Source organism: Aythya fuligula, chromosome 6, assembly GCF_009819795.1.
Source record: "Aythya fuligula isolate bAytFul2 chromosome 6, bAytFul2.pri, whole genome shotgun sequence".
In the NCBI taxonomy this organism is placed as follows: Eukaryota; Metazoa; Chordata; class Aves; order Anseriformes; family Anatidae; genus Aythya; species Aythya fuligula.
The window spans coordinates 29,283,609-29,302,417 of record NC_045564.1 but is presented as its reverse complement, the minus strand read 5'-3'; the positions used below and the strand labels follow the sequence as shown (position 1 = coordinate 29,302,417).

The 18,809-nt window shown below is 40.6% G+C and overlaps 1 protein-coding gene across 2 annotated transcripts in view; it reads left to right on the top strand.

The window, feature by feature from the left end:
• The window catches only part of MGAT5 (alpha-1,6-mannosylglycoprotein 6-beta-N-acetylglucosaminyltransferase), a 110,482-nt gene that overhangs the window by 15,142 nt on the left and 76,531 nt on the right, over window positions 1–18,809 (top strand). The gene's annotated exons all lie outside the window — the stretch shown is intronic.

The following is an 18,809-nucleotide window of genomic DNA, read 5'->3' as shown; positions in this document are numbered from 1 at the left end:
AAACACTAAGGGGGTTCTGTGGAAAAAAAAAAAAAAGCCAATTTCTCAGTTGTTTTGGTTATGTCACCACAGCCTCACTCCTGATGCTGCAGAATGTTTGTATAAAAATGCTTCAAATGTAAGCAACAGCCAGCATTTTTGTTTTGAGGCTGTTGTCAAGAAGGATGCACTTAAAAAGGACTTCTGACTGAGAATGCCCTGCCACACCTGGGGCAGTGTCAGAGTGCAGTACCAAGCCCATTGACGCTTCCTTTCGTGGGTCACATCTGGGTGCTTTGTGTTTTGGCACGCGGTCAAAAACCGATTTAGCCCTTTACAGGGATTAAGCGTTGCTCTCAGACGTTGTAACTCAAAAGACTGTGTCCAGTGTGTGGTGTGAAATTAATCAAAAGGAAAGAAAATTAATGACCTGCTGTGGTGCCATCCATCAGGATATCACTCAGCAGGTGTGAAATTAACTTGCCTTGACTGTGGATTAAATTTAACGGCGTGATGTGAAACTACAGAAACCATTTCTGTTATTACTAGGGAGCAAGCAAGCTGCTTTTTTTTTTTTTTTTTTTTTTTTTTTTTAAAGATTCCAGATTAATGAACTGCTTACGCCATACAGTGGATAGTCCTGTGATCATTTAACAGCATGAATTTAGATTATGTTCCCTAAGAAGATCACGTATTACTGTATCAGTAAAAATTGTTAAAGGCAGGCCGCAGAAATGCGTTTTTAATTTCTATAATTATGGAGCGCCAGATGGTGGGTGCATACTTGTTTCCAGTGTACTATTTCAGCTCAGATATAAGCAGTTGTGATCTTTATTTACAATTAATCAGATTTTAACCTAGGTGATTTGAAATTGCGTTGTGACTATAATGAGTTCCAAAGAAACACACAGAAGAAATGTCTCTGCTGCTTGCTATAGTTGCAAAAAAGCCTTTCTTTTTTTCCAGATCCTAATTCTGAGGATAGCAAAACTAGCCACTAACTTTAATTGTCTGCCAACTATTTTGGAATGAATATCTAATATTAGATTATCTACTTAAAGGACTTGATAAATCATGGTTAGTTTGTTACATATAGAGAGAGAGTTCTTTGAGAAGTAATAATGAACTCAGTTCCCCTACCGAAGGTCGCAACCCTCAGAGTATACCCCTGCTGCTGGGGCTTGACTTCTTATCAGCTGCTCTGAAAGAGCAGCACTACAGAGATGTAAAATACATTACAGTTTATCAACTGCTCAAGATGAATGAGGAAGATGAAGGAAACATACCTCCCGGTTTAAAGATTCTGCCAACTATTTTTTTTCTGTCCATTCCCGCTTCCTTATGCGTGTGCACTTTTTCTCTGCAGTTGCCTCATATTTTTCATGTGGCATTTATTACCAGCGTGAAGGCTCCCATTGACTTGAACATCCTCCTTTAAAAGGTTCAGTTGCCTCACCTGTTTTAGAACTCATGATGTTTGTGCCCTCAGCAGAGAAGTAGTCATTTATGTGCTTTTTTTTCATTCCTTCACACCCTCCTCACCCCTCTCCAAATCAATTCTGACTCCCCATTTCCAAGAATTAAGGAAGCTGCATGTTTGTGATTAGAAAGACTAAGTTGGGACTTGCAATGGTACTTTCCTTGGAGGTGTATCAGCCCCACATCTATGAGTTCATCTTCAGGTTGGAAGTTCACAGTATACATGTATGACCATGTGCTTGACTATCTGCTCTTTATAAGTTGATTTGTTTGACCTCTTATAAAAGAACATCTGTGGTTCATAAAACACAACATTTTTGTTTAAATATTGTCAATCAGCTGTTGGAAAAGTGAAGGTCTAGTTAAAGCTTCACTGCTGTGGTACTAGAGACAAATGATTGGTAACAAGATTTTGGTTCATTACAAGCATGATATAACCACCAAAGAAATATCAGGGCTGTCCAACTCGGTGGTTGTGTCACTGGCAGCCCTTTCTTCAAGGGTAAATCATAAGCAGTTCCTGGAGGATCTGTGCTGCCCTGCAACCTGATTGAAGAGCTCTGTTAAAAAAAAAAAAAAAAAAAAAATCCTTTTGTTGAACATTAATTTGGGTTGAACTGCCAGGATATTCTACAAGTTTTGTCTCCTCTTTGAAGAGAAATGTCAGTCTTGGTGCCTGTTTCAGGACGAGGAGTCGAACAAGTGATGGAGGCCTAATGCTTTTTATCTTTATAAGCATTAACAATTCAGGTCAAGCTTTTAACCGAGAATAAAGGCTAGATGATTACTAGAACAGTTATTTCAGCTGGACCTTTGGGCTGTTTTCTTTCCTGCATTAGAGAGTGAAAATCTTGATATGCATGCCTAAAGAGACTTGCTCTTTAGGCAGAGATTGTAACATGGTGCTCTTGCAAACTTGCTTGTGTTGAAGGAAATGCTGGAATATTGTGCTCAACTGCTGCCTGCGGTGTGGCATTTAGATTACTGGGCTTATTTAATGTACTCCTGCCATTCTCTTGCTGATGGCTTTTATAGCTGCCTAAGCTTTTATGATGAATTTGTAGCCCCTGGAGAGGGAAAGAAGAGAACAGATAACTTCAGCTCTTTCTGTTGAACTTGTTCAGGTTTTGAAGACAAGTGGAAGGAAAAGCAGCAGTCCTCTTCACAGCTAGGGCAGCAAGACAGTTGATTTGTTTCTGTCCTGGGAAACTTCTTGCCAGCAAGAAGTCCTCATGTCTGTTTGCCATGATAGGCTGTGTGAGCTGGGTCTGTGGAACCTCTTTATTGTGTTTTGCCTTCAAGCTGAGCTTGTGTTGGCTGCTTTTGCGATTTGTTTTATCTCTGTATATCTATTCTATCCCATCAGAAGGGAGCACACGAAGCTAATGGAGCTGTTAGGGTGTCTTCACAGCAGTGCTTTTTTTTTTTAAATGCAGCTCTCCTAGATTTTGGGATGAAGAGAACTCAGATTTTTCTGTATTGTCTGTAACACAGAAATATGCAAAACTGTTTCGTCAGCATGCTCAGAGTTGAGCAGTGTGATGCTATCTGCCTGTGAGCATGGGCTCCTGAGAGCGTATTCCCATTTCTCAGTTCAACTGAGGAGTGCTGTTGAAATGAGAAGACATCGATCCCTGCACGCAAGCAGAACCAATGGAGGAAAAAAAAAAAATAATAAAAACAACAACAAAAAAAAAAAACACTGCTATTGAATGTGGTTTGCACAATATTGACCCAACTAGGGGAAGGGGGCCTGGATCTTCTGGTTGCACCCAGTATTTCCAGAGCATTTGTTCATCTCCCAGGTTATGCTGACAATGCTCTTGAGTTTCTGATGGGCTCAGAGCGCGTGAGCAAAGGGGGAGCTTGTGTCTGCTAGCAAAGACGTTGGCTGTAGCCAGTGGTTGAATCACTGGGTAGGGTTTTTTGTGGATCTGTGTGAGGAGTGAAGGCTTTATTTGGCTTTTCTCATGACATTCTCTGTATTTTCTCAAGCTGCAGTCAATAAATGTCCCTTCCCAAAGGAATTGCCAGTCTGTAGACTTGTGATTGTTATTCTAAGTCAGCCATGGAAACATGTTGTGTAACAAGTCTAAACTATGATATTTAACAAGATACTAATTCTTCATGGCAAAAATATAGAGTTGTTTAATTAGCACTCAAACCACTTCTTTAGCCCTCTAGTTCATTATGTCTCAAGTAGGTTTATGCCACTGATTCATATAGCTCATTACTGCTCATAAATGTCACTGTAAAATTACTTAAAATAAGAGTGTTAGTGTCTTGCTGTCATTAGTTCTACAGCTGGTTTGGTTGTGGTGACAAGTTGGTAGATAAAGTGTGAATTTTATAGTTGAAGATGTCAGGACTTGGAGAGCTTGCTGCTCCTTGTCATGGGAAGAGACATGCCTGCAGAGCTGAAAGCTGGAGTTGGAAACTTCTTTCTGGTCATATCTACTGCCTACCTCTTTTGTCAGCAGTATGAGTCAATGTCCCGCACAGAGTTTAAAAGCAATAAATGCAACGGTAAAAACTGTAAATTAAGTCACTGATGACACTTCTGGGAACGTGGCATCAATGAGAAGCTTTCACTGAATCTTTGTGTTCTCTGAGTAAATGGCAGGCAGTCAAGGTCTGGAGCATAACAGCATAGGCTGAAGTGGCCACTTCTTGAGTAGTGCAGCTGATGATTTCCAGATGCAAATTATAATAATTTGCTCAAATACTTTACACTTAGGTGGGATCCTGTAATCTGCATCTCAGAAGACTGTTGACATTGTGAGAAGGAAACTAGAAACAGGACAGGAAAAGATTGCGTCAATCACTTGACCAATTGATAATATGATAAAAGGTCTCGATACTTTAAAGTAGCAAGTTGTGATGGTGAACAGATAACATGTCTGTCGGTGGCACTTGAAGTTTTTGTTGTTCTTTTTGATGATGTTGGCAAATTCCAATTCAGCTGAGTAGGAGAAGTCTTGGAGGCTAGAAGTTCAAATTGATTTATCTTAATAGATTCATGGGCCAAATATTTGGATATCTACAGTATCATGAGCTCTCCTTGTGACAGCTATCAGTAATTTTTGCGTGGCTTCATATGAACAGATTTCAAAGGTTGGAGGTTATGATGTTGCTTGTTTTATTGTGTATGTAGTGAATGAGATACAGGGCTGTACAGGAGTAGCAGGTCAGCATTAGAGTCAAACTACATGACATGTTTCATGTTCCAGGGTGCAGTTCATCAGTGAGAAGAGATTATAGATGTGCAGAATTAAAATGGGAGCATCCCTGGTTTTAATGGAACTGATGTGGGTAGGATGTATCCGTCTACTAGAAATTAGTGAGGCACAGAATTTGGCCAGGTAAGAACTTGTATTATCAGGCTGCAGTGGCACAGGTACTGCAACCTGAGCCCAGATCATCTTCTGGAAACCCTAAAGCAGTCTGCTAGGTATCTGTTGTTTGTTTGCTTGACAGGGATGTGCACATACACTTAAGGAATATATCTCAAGTGACTGAAGAAGAACTTCTTTTTATGCGTCTTTTTTTAAATGAACTGTAATGTTGACCAAAAGCGACATTCCAGTTTAGTCTCTGTTCAAAGAAAGATCTGTTTTTAATAATTTATGTGGAAGCTCTATGAAAGATTTAAAATGTGACAGCTCTGAAATAAGAAGATTGATGCTGCTCCGGTGTGATCTGATTTGGATTCTGACCTAATTTCTGTTAGTTAGTGATCGGTATAAAACTTGGTGGGGGTACGTGAGCTTACGACTTTGGGAGGTTACTGGCTGATATTTTTAGGCCACCAGCTAATCCTGTTTAGGAATAGGATTCTCATCTGAAAACTGACAGGTCTTTAAATTCTTCCCATTTTGCTTTATGATGACAAATGGGAAGTGTACAGAAAAAGCAAAGGATTGATTGCCTATTTCCAAGTGCCTTGTGCTGTGGTACTGTCATCTAGATAAGGATTCTCTGCATGCATGTGTTTAAGAAGTGGTATTTATTTATGATTGAATAGAATGAAAATCTTGTATTGAAGCTGTTAATTTTGCATGTACTCCAGAGGAGGTATGGAAAAACAATGCACACCGAAGATGTTTGGAGCCTTTCCTTCTGGATTTTTTCTCATGTTGCCTTGTAGCTGTTTGCATAGCAGCCATACTGTAGATAAAATAACAAATGCAAATTCCCTGTTCTGTTTGCTTAGTCAGAAGCTGTGTTCCATATATAAACACATCTTCCAGATGTTTTCTTCTTGTTAGCAGTTGCTTTCTTGCACTTGTAGCCTATGGCAGAGGCAAACATGCTCTTTAATTCCAGTCTTACGGTGGGGTTGTCATCTGCTATGTCTGTTAAATTGATAAGTTAGTAGATGAAGTGTTTTGTCACTAGTTTCTACAGATGGAGTCTATAGAGCTTACTATGGAATCCTTTAGATGAGTCCACCCATGTGATTTTTTTTATTAAACGTCATAAAAATTAAGAAGAAGCAGGAAAAGAAAGGGCATCTCTGATGCTGGAGTGTTATATCCAGGTTTGTATTGTCTTGTAGCCGTTCTGTTTCCTTTCAGTTGTACATGTTGATGGGAAGGGAAGTCAGAGCTAAGTGGAAAGATGGGAATTTGGACTGAAAATAGAATGTGTATGAATAGTACTAGGTTGTACTGAAAATACTGTAACTCGCTCTATTGCTGCTATCCCAGTTAGAATCGAAGGTGTTATTTACAGAGAGGACCCAACTGGAAGGCTTTATGGAGTGCCACAGCTTCCACCTGAGTATCTGCTCTACTACGCATAGAGCTGTGCATGTAGGTAATGAAGTGAGAGTCTGACAGTTTTGATGAGGTAAGGTGATCTTTATGTGAAGAAGGATTGTTCAGTTAGAGCTAAGAAAGTGAGCAAGGCATTCAGGATTGCCTACAGGTGAGGTTCTTGCTGTGAGCTACTTTTGAGGCTGTATCTCATGGCAGTGGCTCTTGCTGACCGTGTTCTGCTTTTTGACTGCCTCGAGTTGTTAAAGGATAATTAAAGCACATTCAACACCTGTTTAATACTGTTATTGTCATATGAGCAATAGCTGTGCCATAATTTAATTTGGAATTGTTGGCTCAAATTGAACTGTGGGGCTTTTGTTGCCAGTTTAACTTGATAATATAAATGGGTCCTTCCCTTTTTAGTGAAAGAGGAAACATTGGACCAATCTCGATTTAATTTTTGACTTCCACCACCCCTTGCTCTGAACTGCTGCCTGCTAAGAACCCTCGTAATACATAGTTTGTGTAGTGAAACCTCTTTTATTGCCACAGAAAGCTCCCATCATGGCTTGGTGAGGCCTTCATTTCAGTGGCGATGAGGGGTTGGAGTGAAAGGCAGGGGAGTAGGAGGGTGTCACATCTGTATGGGCGACACCATGCCTTGCAAGACATCCCTGTGTCCTAGCACACAGCTATAGCCAAGCCCGTGTCTCCTCGGAGCAGAGACAGCTGCGGTTCTGTGGGCAGTGTTACCAGTGAAAGAGAGCAGCTAACTCTCAAGAGATCTCCCACGCAAGTCAAGACAAATTCTGCAGTTCTGCAGCACAATGTAGTTCTTATTTTTTTTTCTTTCCTTCTTCTCCCTTCTTTACCAACTTTTGAGAGTTATTTCAGTGTTTTCTGGGAAGAAACTGATTCAGCTACTACTCATCAACCAGATGTTTGGGTGTATGAAACACTTCTCACTGAGGCTTTCTGCGCTTCCTTCAGAGCTACCTTAATAATTGTCCTTCCTCCATTTTTACTTCCCTGTCTTCTTTTTACCTCCTCTTTCCTCTGCAGTTTCTGTATATCACTCATGGTTTTTATTTGCCTCTACAATATCTGAGTAAATAATATCAGGTATTTGCAGAACTTGATTAATTGATTAAACTTTTCTAAAGCTGAAGCTGTAGACATTTTTGCAGACTTATTTAATTATCTGTATTCATCTGATCTGAATATTGCATAAATCACGCAACTTGAGCTTTCTACTCTTTAATTGCCTGGTTTAGTTATTGTGGCAGTGCTCACATGGAAAGAGGCTCTACTGCCGAAATACCCAAGTGGGCTGGATTCTGGTGAGAGAGGAGATGGCATGCTAAGGAAGGCTGCTTTTTGTTTGTTGTGGTCAGTGCAGGTGTTGAAGCCCATTTCACCTGCTAGGCAAGGGGCTGATTGTGCACACGGTGTGGAGGAGCGTTCAGTCTAAAGAGAAAAAGCCCAAGGTGTGGTGTTGAGGTAGAGTATGCTCAAAGCATGAAAGAGCCACTGAAAGTGTCACATGCTCCCAGCTAACCATGGGAATGGCTCACAGGTGACAGGAACAAGCATCAGTTCCAGTCTGAAGGGGGCCTCAAGCTGTCTGGCCACAGAACCCACCCCATAACAACTTTTCTGAGTGCAGTAAAGTGACATAGTCATTAAAAAGCTAACCAACAAGTTAGGGTACTACTAAAAGGGAAGGGTTGTGCTGAGAATTGGTCTGCTTTGCTTAGAAATTTTGCTGACAAGTGGCACTGATGCAGCAAGATGTTAAGGTGAGTTGGAAAGATGGGAAAGTGAGGATGGAAGTAGCTTGGGCTATCCCACTTTAAAAGATACCATAAAGAGCATCCAGTGCTCTAAGTGCTTCTTGTATATTGAATACACACCAGTATGTTTATGACTGCTGTCACAAACCTTGTAGTATTTATGTGCGTCGTTTGATGGCCTTAACTCAGAAATAATTAAATTAATCCCTTTCAAAGCCAAATAAAAACTTTACAGCACTGGACAAAAACATGTGATAGAAATCTAAACTCAGAACGCAGATTTGTTTTACTTGGTGTAATGACTGTGTGTCCTGTGGGATTTATGTAACAATTTTTAAGTGGCTCAGTGTATCAGGAGACCAAGGCAATTAGGTACTTAGAAGGGGCAAAGGGAGAAATGTCAATTGCTCTTTTAAAGACTGGGCAGCAACTCCTACGCTGTCAAGAAATGATCTTGCTTTTACATAAATTGCCACTGAACAGCTGTCTGTGTTCAGTGGGATGAATTCAGTGGGATGAATGAGCTTTAAAGAAGTTTAAAAGAGTTAATTTCTTATTCTTCCCAATACAATAAAATTCAGGACTTGCTCAGTCACATTGCAAGGATGTAGCAATAGGTGAGAAGCAGGCATGGCAGTAGGGGTTAAAGATGCTGTATGTATCAAGTGTAATGCTGAAAACATGTAAAGTGGGGGCTGCTGTTTTGGGGTCATTCTTTTTCTTCTTCTGCTGCAGGAAAGTACATTGCTAATGATCTTGTATAAACTGAGCCTGAAGTGCATTCAATGGTGGGCTTTTCTTCTCAAGTGTTGTCAGTGTAATCACGCCGCGTATTATGTTTTTATTTTGCTAAATGAAACGCTATATTTTCATTACTTAACTAAAAAAGAAACAAGAATGCATGAGTAGAGATGGCTTTTATAGTAGTCTTTATTTTCTCAGTACTGTAAGCAAATGCACTTTAAGTTGAGAAGCATCATTAAGCTGGATTTCTGAATGATGGAAATTATTCCTTAAGTTGTTCAGTGCTTTGATTTATTTATTTTTTTAACGGTGCAGTTCTTTTCCTTAGACCAAACTCTATGGGACTGAGTCTGTTACTTGATACCAGCTGTGTGTTTCCTTTTCTTCCTCCTGTTCCTGAACATGCAGCGTTGATAATTCCCCCCATTCAAGATCAAATGGACTCTTGGAAAAATGACGTATTTGTTTTAGATGCTATAGAAATCAACTCTGTATATCCATAATTTCTTGTAAGTAATCCAAAATAAATCTGTATACCTTCAAAATAAGGTTTTGCATTTCTGGGCAGCTTTCTAGTTTTTGTTTTCTTTCTTTTGGTGGAATGCACAAGAAGAGTTGAGGATGATTTTGGTACAGCTGGGTTATGGGAAGCCACACTACCAATGTCATGACCAAGCAGAGTAAGGCTGACTTACTGTGCTCATGTGTTGGCTAAAGCTCAGAGGAGAGTGCCCATGTGCTCTGACTGCTCGTGCTGACCTGTTGGGCTGTGCTGCTGTACTCATCAGAGCCGATGGCGGTGAGGAGTGCCCCACCACTGCCTACCAGCACGTCCTTGCTAGCTAGTGCTCTGGGCACGCAGCCTGGAGCCATGGCTAAATGGTGTGGGTAGCAGTGAAATTAGCCTCCTCCACCTGGCATGCCAGGTCATCCTCGTCCGCGTCAAGCCATCTCTCCGTTTGTTGGCATCTCTGAAGAAAGCTGATCTCTGCACAGCAAAAACACTAACAAAATCTGCTTCAGTTTACAAAGCTTAATATGTTGGGTTTCTTCTTTTCAAGTTTGTCCTCGAATCTCTTTCTTCCTACCTTCACTGCAACCTGTGTTTGTCAGATCCCTTGGGGCTGTCATTGTGTGGCATCAGCTGTGCAATGCTAATGAGCTTCAAGAAAACAGAACAGCAGTCTGTGCCTGGTGCAACCCCTGCAAGATCTCTATCAGTCTTGTTGTGTTTTCAGGAAGGCCACGTTTCTTGATAACATTAACTTTGTGAAAACAGCAACATTTTCTACAGCAGAGGCAGCTTATCAGTGTTTTAGCAAAGAAGTCCTGGCCATGTGTTACTGAACTCACTTAGTCTGCAGCTCTTGAAGTTATAACACAATTACGTGTTCAGGGTTGAGTGACTGACCCCCACAAACTTTAACTGGTGACAGAAATCTGCAGCGTCTCTGAAATGTGCTGACCCATCTGCCCTTGGGTTAAAAGAATCCTGTCCTAAAAGGTTGGTGTGGCCTACCTGTGAGCCACAGTTTCATTCCATCTGTTACTATGCATGTTCTGGAGATGATGCCAAGAAGGAATGTACTAAATATAAGTACTCTTTCTGGGACTGCCCAGTCCTTGAACTGAACAAATTTTCTCAAATACCAAAATTAAGCAGCTTTTGACCACCTTCTCAAAAGACAAGGGGTAGGAAATGCCCTCCTTCGGCCTTCATCGCCTATATATTGCCTTTGTTCTTACTGTTTTTCACTCATCTGGAATGTTAGTCTGTATTAGAGCTATTCTTGTATTCATGTGCATTCATATGTATATATTGAATATGCTATGAAGGTATTTAAATTCGTAACTGAAGATATTTTTATAGTCAAATTATACTTAATCTGCTATAAAACTGATACAACGTAAAAGATGTGGCGGTAAACTGTGATTTCTTGTTATGGGGATAGTTGGTAAAATATGGGTCACCTTAATTTTCCAATATTTAAGCAAATCATGAGAAGTAGACGAAAACTTTTCAGTCCCAGTTCTCAAATTTCCAGAAGAGGTTTCTTTCTTTTGTGAATTCTTGATTTCCAGTTGTGATTTAGGTTGACTTTCCAACAGCAGCAAATATATACCAAATCCTAAATAAATTATTATTTTTTCTTTTTTAATATTGAAAAAGACTGAAAAAAAAGTCCTTCTGGAACAAAATAAAAAGAAAAGCTGGTGCTGAAAAATTCAGCCCTCCCTCTTACCCTTCTATAAATTGCTGTTTAGTATTCCTGTCTCCATGTGTGAGCCCAAGGTCCAGGCTTGTGGTTTAAGCTATAAACAGATGAGATACTTTTATACAAGAATAAAAGTGCACAGATGGAGATAATCAGAAGTGACTTAACTGTGTAGGCATTTCCCGAGGTGCCAAAAGCCCACAATGCCAAGATGATGTTGATGAGAGCTACAGGTGCAAAGTGTGCTCAGACACATCCTTAGAGGCTGGTTCCTAAAAGGTGTGCAGACACCTTTGGGAGCCTCGTTAAGTGCAGTGGAAATTGTGCTTTTGGGTGTGTTCTTAAATCTCTTAGATGCCTCTTTGCATCTTTTGAGATGTCTTTAACATCCTTGATTTTTGCTCTGCTGTTGACAGTAGCCATAATTAAGGGGAGTTCTGTAGGGCTTGGCTTATAATTCTTGGTTAACTATAACAAATCCTGATGGCGTGGGCTAAAGACTAGAGACAAAAACTTTCAAGGACAATACTTGGCATAAAACAAAAGATTTCTGTGGGATAAATGAACCTATGTGATACATTAAAATCCAGGTAAAGGACTTGATCTGCTTTAAGAGTTCTTAATAAAAAAAAAACATTTTTCTTTAAAAGAAAACAAACTTCCATAGTTACACCTCTTCGTTACGAAGAATTTTTGTCTCTTAGAAAAAAAAAAAAAGTAGAATCTGTTAACAAACTCTTTGTATTTTTAGTGGCAGTCACCTGGCATGACTGTCTGACAAAAATGCTTGCTTTTCTGTGCATGTTACTTGCACTTCAGCCATGCTTCTATAGTAATGGAAACATTGGCCTTGAAAGAGATGCAGGATTTGTTCTCATTCGTTAATAGTCATAATGATTAAATGTGGAGAATAACATGGCTTTGTCGTTTAATAATAAAAACTGTGAATGAGCATTTTTGGTGATATGTTCTTATACGTAAATCCTGTATTGACCAGTAAGCCTTCATTAAACTAAGAAGTCAGATTTCATGTTCTTGAAACCATGTTCTTCTCCCAAGCTGAATGTGAACACATTTAATTCTTTTTTTTTTTTTTTTTTATTTCCCCCAAACTCTACTTTGCTGTGATTTCTACAGGGGGGGAAAAAAAAAAAAGTGAGAAGACTGCCAGTCTCGTTGGCATGACTTCTTCCTGCTCGTTCTTTGTATTGCTGCTCCATCCGCTTGCACCCTCAGCATTTACACGGCTCGGCTGCTGGGGGCAGGACCTGTCTTGTCCTCAGTGCTGTCAGATGACAAACCCAAGGCTCCTAATCCATATGGAGGATTTGCTGTAATTCAGTAATACAAGTCTGGAGGGGTAAGGCTATAATGCTCAAAACACTGCATGTGCAGTATGACACGGTCACTGGTGTATTCTGGTGAAATCCAGCCACTCCTTGGCTAGGAAACAGCAGTTGTGCGTCTTTCCTTTCTTTCCCTTCCACCTTTTGTTATGCTCTACAGGCTACACAATTGTATGGTTTGATACATTTACATATCTCAAATTTAGCTTTCCAGACAGAAATACACAGACATTAATTACACCTTGACATGAAAAATGTGGGCAGGCTCACAGGGTTTTTGTGTTTCAGAGGAACTGGGGACTCTTCACAACTTTGGAAATTTTCTTCTAAGAAAATGTTTGTACGTTCTCCATGCTTACAGCTACAAATAGCGCTATCGCCAGCAGATGGTAGGTGGTAGGATCAACCTGGTTATTGTCTCACCTAATCATTTCCACCCTTTTAGGTGACATTTCAGTGTTTACTCATCCTCCAAGCTGCCAATTTGTACGATCTGAAATGTAATAGGGGAGAGCGGTGTGGTGGTTAGATAACTGTTCCTACTTGTCTCTCTGTTGTGTGTACAAACAGGGAGTTTTGTACTGTGTCCTTTATCTTGTATGTTTGCTCAAAACCTCTTCGATACCATGTTTTTAACAAGCTGATTTCTTCCTTCTGCTTCCATCGGTTGTTTAGTTCAGGCGAATGGATTTGTTTCAATGCAACCTGTAACCAGCCGTGCCTTCCTACAGCCTTTATTATTCCTTTAGCTTCTTTTAATTCTTTTTTTTCATTGGGAGTGGTACATAAGATTACACAGTCCACTGAGACCTTGGTGTTGCTGCTTCTCCAAGTAGCCTCGGTCAGCTCCTTTTGTTCGTTGGTTGTGTTTTAGGCAGTCCCCTTTGATTTGCTCCTCTTGAGAAATTGCACAAGAGGCCCTTCATTTATCTTTCCAAACCTGAGCATCTGGAATTTTCTTGCCATGTTGAAATGGAACGGTTTCAGTGGAGGAGGAGAAGTAAGGAATGTTAGGGAATTAATTTTTATTTAAAATAAATGGAATTCAGTGGGTGACCTGGTTTGTAGTTATGCAAATGCTCGCTTCAAAAATGAATTCTTGTCAAGGTTCTTGGGGAAAAAAAGTGGGATGTCTTGGTCCCTTTCTCTTTTCTGAAAACTATTTGTTCTCTGAGAACTTTTTCTTTGGAGTTGGCTACAGTGTGGAGAGCTTTCTGTTACTGTTTTCGCTGACTCTTCTCTAAGGCTTGCTGGTTTGCATTTCAAATCTCCCTGATGTTTATTTGCTTGCAGTGTTTGCAGTGTCACTTCAGTTATGCTCATGATTTTTTTTTGGCATTTATGCTTCACCCACTGCTAACGTTAGATCTTGAGTAGTTTTGGTTCCCACCTTTGTCCTTCAAACTCTTCCTTTTTCTTCCCTACTCCCTAAAAAGACTGAATTACCAACTAAAGTGGTGAAAAATGCTATCTGACAGGTTATCTTTTCATTATCGTGCAGTTTTAAATGTGGTTTGCTTCTGTACCTTTGTAAAGCACATTTAACAAAGTCCTATGTGGTTTAGATCTCTGTGCACTTAGGTGAAAATTACTTCTCATGTTGTGCATGTTTGTCAAAATACTCTTAATGCTTTTTTCCCCCTACTAAACTACTTTTTCTAAAGTGATGAAAATGGTTCTGTTTGCTTGTTGATAGTTGCCTCAGAGAGAGCCTGCCTTCGATGGAGAATGAGATGCTTTTAGTTTTATATCTAGTGCATTATAATGCTTAGAAGCTAAATGATGAGAATTACCATTATAACTCCTTTTCTAAAGAAACTGGTGTTATACTGGGTTTTGTCTTTGTTTTGAGAGTGTAGAAAATTGGAGTAATAATTCTCTCCATCTCCTCAAAAGACTGAAATGTCTATTAAATTGGGAGAAAAAGCTTATCTACTAGGTTATTTTTTCATTATCATGCAGAAAAACTGGGGTTTCATTCTGTTTTAATTGAAAACATCAAGGAGCCAGGCCATAATGCAAGGGAAGCACGGTGCAGTTAGTAATGGGAAATAATTGAAGGGGTGCTGGGCGCAGACTGGTGCTTGGAGGAAATTGGCAGGAGGAAATTTAAGGGCATCAGCTTCGGGAGTTTGTGTGTGATTTGTCCCTGGCTGTGAAACCTGAGTGGAGCTGCAAGGGGATTTCTGTGGGCTTTTGTGTTCTGCATAACGTGTATGTCTTCCTCCTAGTACTGGGAAATCCAAGCCCATCAGACTTGGTGGTCCAGATTTTCTACTCTACTGCAAAGTGAGGGAGGCCAACAGAGGACACTGCATTTCTGTAGTACCTAGATTGACACCAAGGTACAGAAAATATTTATTTGGGTGCACATACAGTCAGTTGCTCTGTTAACTGACTGGGGCAGCTTATTGCAAGTGAAACTCTACCCGTGTGAGGGCCTAACAAGCTGTTCCTTCTTTACTTCAGTGACCTCTGCGTTGTGGTCGTAAATCCTAAGGAGCTGCTGCAGTCAGTACCGGGCACACTGCAAGGATTGAGTCTGTATGCTGGGAAACAACTTCAGCTAATGACACACACGTGCTTGGATAGAATGTTTTCTGTTGGTCATGCAGATAGAAGCTCTCTCTGGTAGAAATGGCATGAGGAGATAGATTCTGCCTCTTTGGGACCCAAAGCAGAGCTGCGGCTGAAGCTCCGTGAGCAGCAGCCCTAGCAAACAAGCCTTGTACTTTCAGCTGATCGCACCAGACTTGTTGCATCTCTAAGCCAGGTGTTTGGTGGGTTGCTTTTCTGTTGGGTTTGGAGTTTGAAGTTCAGATGCGAAGGGGAAGAGGCAAGGGTGAGATATTTAAATCTTCCTTGATAAAGAAATCTGAACAATCTGATACGTACCACAGTCATCCTTTTCTCCAACAGGATGTGCTTCTTGGTTTGTGCTTATATAAAAGTGCAGAAAGGATGTTATGCAAATAAGTGTTTTTTAGCTTGACACTCACTACGCAGCCACCTGTTAAAACATAACGGTATGGATGAGTCCCAGCACGAGATACGAACGCTTTGCTGCTTGTGGTGAAATGTTTACTAACCAGAAAGCACATTTTGTTACCAAAGGAAAACTTGAGAGCTTGAAAAAGTGAATGTGTATGAACTGTGAGAGTTGGGCAGAGGCTGGTGGTGTTCTAGTAACTGAAACAGCCCAGCTGACTCCTGTAGAAAATTTCACTGTACTTCTGAACTACAGATGCAGGCAAGGCTGGGTTTAAAAGCATGTTCTTTTTTGACTGTTCAGATTTAAGAGTATCAGAAGAACTCTTGACACTCTTGTGAGAACCCTTAACCGAGTCTGAACTCGGTATCACTAGCCATACCAAATCATGTGCTGTCAGACCAGTGAGAGGTGTTCCTTCTCAGAAACCATGGGGAATAGCTACTGGCAGTTGCTGAAGTCTTTCAAGGATGTCTAGTTGTGCCTCTTCTGTCACCTGTGGTTAGATGTGTGGATGTGCAGTGTTTCTGAACATCTCTGCCTGCGTAAGTCTGTGCATAAAGCGTTTTGAAGAGGGGTGGCTGCTTTGCAACATTTGGAGGCACTGCTCACAGTTCTGAAAAACAAGTGTAAAGGAACTCTAAATTGTTACTGACCGCATGGAAGGAGATCATGTTCACCAATTAATTAATTACTGTGACACTACACCTTGTGGTTTGTGAGATGTAAATGCTAATATGCAATTTGTACTAATTTTTTCATAATCCTGCATGTAAATCTTGAATATCTTCTTGCAGTGCCTCTAGCTCTATTTCCTACTGTTTGCATCCAGCATCACCTTGCTACCTGGGCAGCAACCTTAACACAGACCCGTGATTTCTCGGACAAAGGTAATGTTGTGTCTCAGCCCTGGTGGCAATGGAGAGCTGTAGAAATAGTTACACTTGTGAACGTAAGATCTACTTTATTGCATGTATATATTTATACACTAAGGGCCAGATCCTTATGGGGTAAACTGGCATCTGACCATATGAGATGCTTTTTGTTCAGCTGATCCATCAATACAGCAGCAGTACTGAGGAATAGTAATAATGAGGGAGTATCCCCTTATCTCGGAGAACGTATTTACAGAAGGTAAAATCACTGCCTGTGGCTTTCTCAGACAGGAGCTGGTCTGCCTATTCCTCGCTGAAGGTGAAAGCTCTGCCAGCTTTAAGTGTATCAGGAAGCACCAGTAACACTGTGAGCAAACTTTCCTTCATTGATGTTTACCGACCCGTCTGTGTGTGGGACTTTATTAGTTATACATCACTAGTTGCCCCTGTAATCTCCTTTTCATCTGTTGGCATCTCAGTCATAATGTTGATTTAATGACACTTAGTGGTTTGCTGTGTTTGCTTTTGTTGGTTTTGTTTTCTCCTGCATTGGCCAGCATGTTCAGTTTGTTAAGCCCTTGTCTTTTCAGGTCACTTCTGCTAGTGCCTTTTCATCTGCTTATGGCGTGTTTGGTTTACTTTGACTTGCATTGAAGTGTTTTGTTGCCTCATCTCCTCATTTGGAGCGTTTGTTTTCCTTCTCGCTCTGTCACCTTTCACTTTCTTGGCTAGCCTAATACTTGATTTTAGTCTTTATTGTAGTGATTTCTTTCTCAGATGTTCAAGTTTTTTTCCCCTTTTTTACTCTTGTTCTCTCTGGCTTTCTTCCTGTATCTGTTATTCTGTAATTGCATCAATTGCTGTGTCAATGAATTGCTGATGATATTTTCCAAGCCTTGCTCATAATTAAAAGGAAGATCTCACCTTCTCTTCTGTGGCTCATATTATCATCCCCGACTTGTTATACTGAAAATGGGAATACAAAATTTATGCCCCTTTGATTTTTCTAGTCTAATTTTCCAGTGAAACAAGGCTCTTCCAGTCATCTTATTTTTGTCCCTCGTAATTTCAGAATCAGATGGAATTACTGTGGGACTGCTGGTTACACTTGTGCAGGTCTGTGTAAATTAGCAGCAGGCTCAGAAGACCCTTGCTAGCGCCGCAAGGGAAGACATGGAATCAAAAGAGATGATGAAAAATGCAGGAAGCTAAACTACAGCTTCCTCTTTGAAGTATTTGCATGTTGTTACAATGGTTACCTGGCTGTAAAATGGCCAGTGTGAGATCTGGGCAGCTTCAGCATGCGGCAGGAATTCAGGTAACCCTTTTGATACAATTGCAGCTCATTCAAACAGAAGCTGTATTCTGGTTTAAGACAGGTTCTGCCTTAGTAAACCTGCAGCTGTAGCTGTTCTGTAACCAAAATGTACCTGGGTAAAGGCGCAGCTTCTTGTATTCCTTTTTAGCCTTTGAAGTTGCTACGTGTTTTGTTACTTGAGGGAGTAACTGCAGGTACTTGATTTGAGTTAATTTTCTTGGCAATTCCTGTGGTGAATATCTATGATGTGAATGAGTTTGGTAGTTCAGGTTGTTTCCAAACATAGGTTCAAATGAGAAGCTTTTAGAAGTGAAGTAATAACCCTGCTAAGAACACTTCGGCTTGTATGGTGGAGTACTCTCGGAGATCACAAATGGGATTCCCCCGTAGTGAAGATATTCTAGGAAGGTACCAAATGCCCTCAAGCTGTGAGCAATTCCTCATTAAGAGGAGTAGGTACAACGCACGGCACTGTCCTGTCCCGTCCCCCCTGGTATTAACCAACACGTGTGGACATCAGATCCTCAAAACCTGTCATTTTATTTTGCAGATCTGCTCCTGTTCTGTTGTGGTACTTGCTAACATAAATCGAGATTTTGACACCTAAGGTGTGCTTTTGGCTGGTACAGACAGGCTTCAGGCTTCGCTTCCTGGTTCATTTCAGGATACCTTCAGTGAGGAAATGTCTTGTGTAAGATCTAACTACCTTCTTTGAGGAGGAAGAGCAAATCCATGATGACTCTGAAATGAAAGCATTTGATACTGTAAATAATTAAATTTGCCAAGATGTTAACATTTGCTTTGGAACTATGCTGCAGAAGGAATAAAGGTTTGCTTTCAGCACTGCAAATGAAGCTACTCTTGCTACCGAACTTTGAATGAGAGCATTGACAACAGCCTCAGCAGAGCATGCTCTGGAAAGGATGGCTTTCCAGTAATTTAGATAATTTATAAAAAGCATTGAGGCTTTGAAGAAAGTTCATTACCCAAAGCATCATCGTGCTGTGGACCAGAACCAGCAAGCAAAATGGCTTTCTTGAGTAATAATAGATGGTGGCTATCTAAAGGACCTGAAAACTTGGGAGGGAGAGAGGCTAAAAAAGATGCATTGTTAATGATGGGCTATAAGCAACAAAGAGCTGTCTGGGTTCTGCATCTGTCCTTACATACCAGTAGGTTCCCAAAATGCTCCGTTATGCAGAATAGCAGCTTAGAAACCTGTGTCGCTTGCTACGGCTTCTTAAAATTATTTCCTCTGTGTGTGTGCATGCATTTGTGTGTCCTCTCCCTCCCCCTCTCCCTGCCTGGCA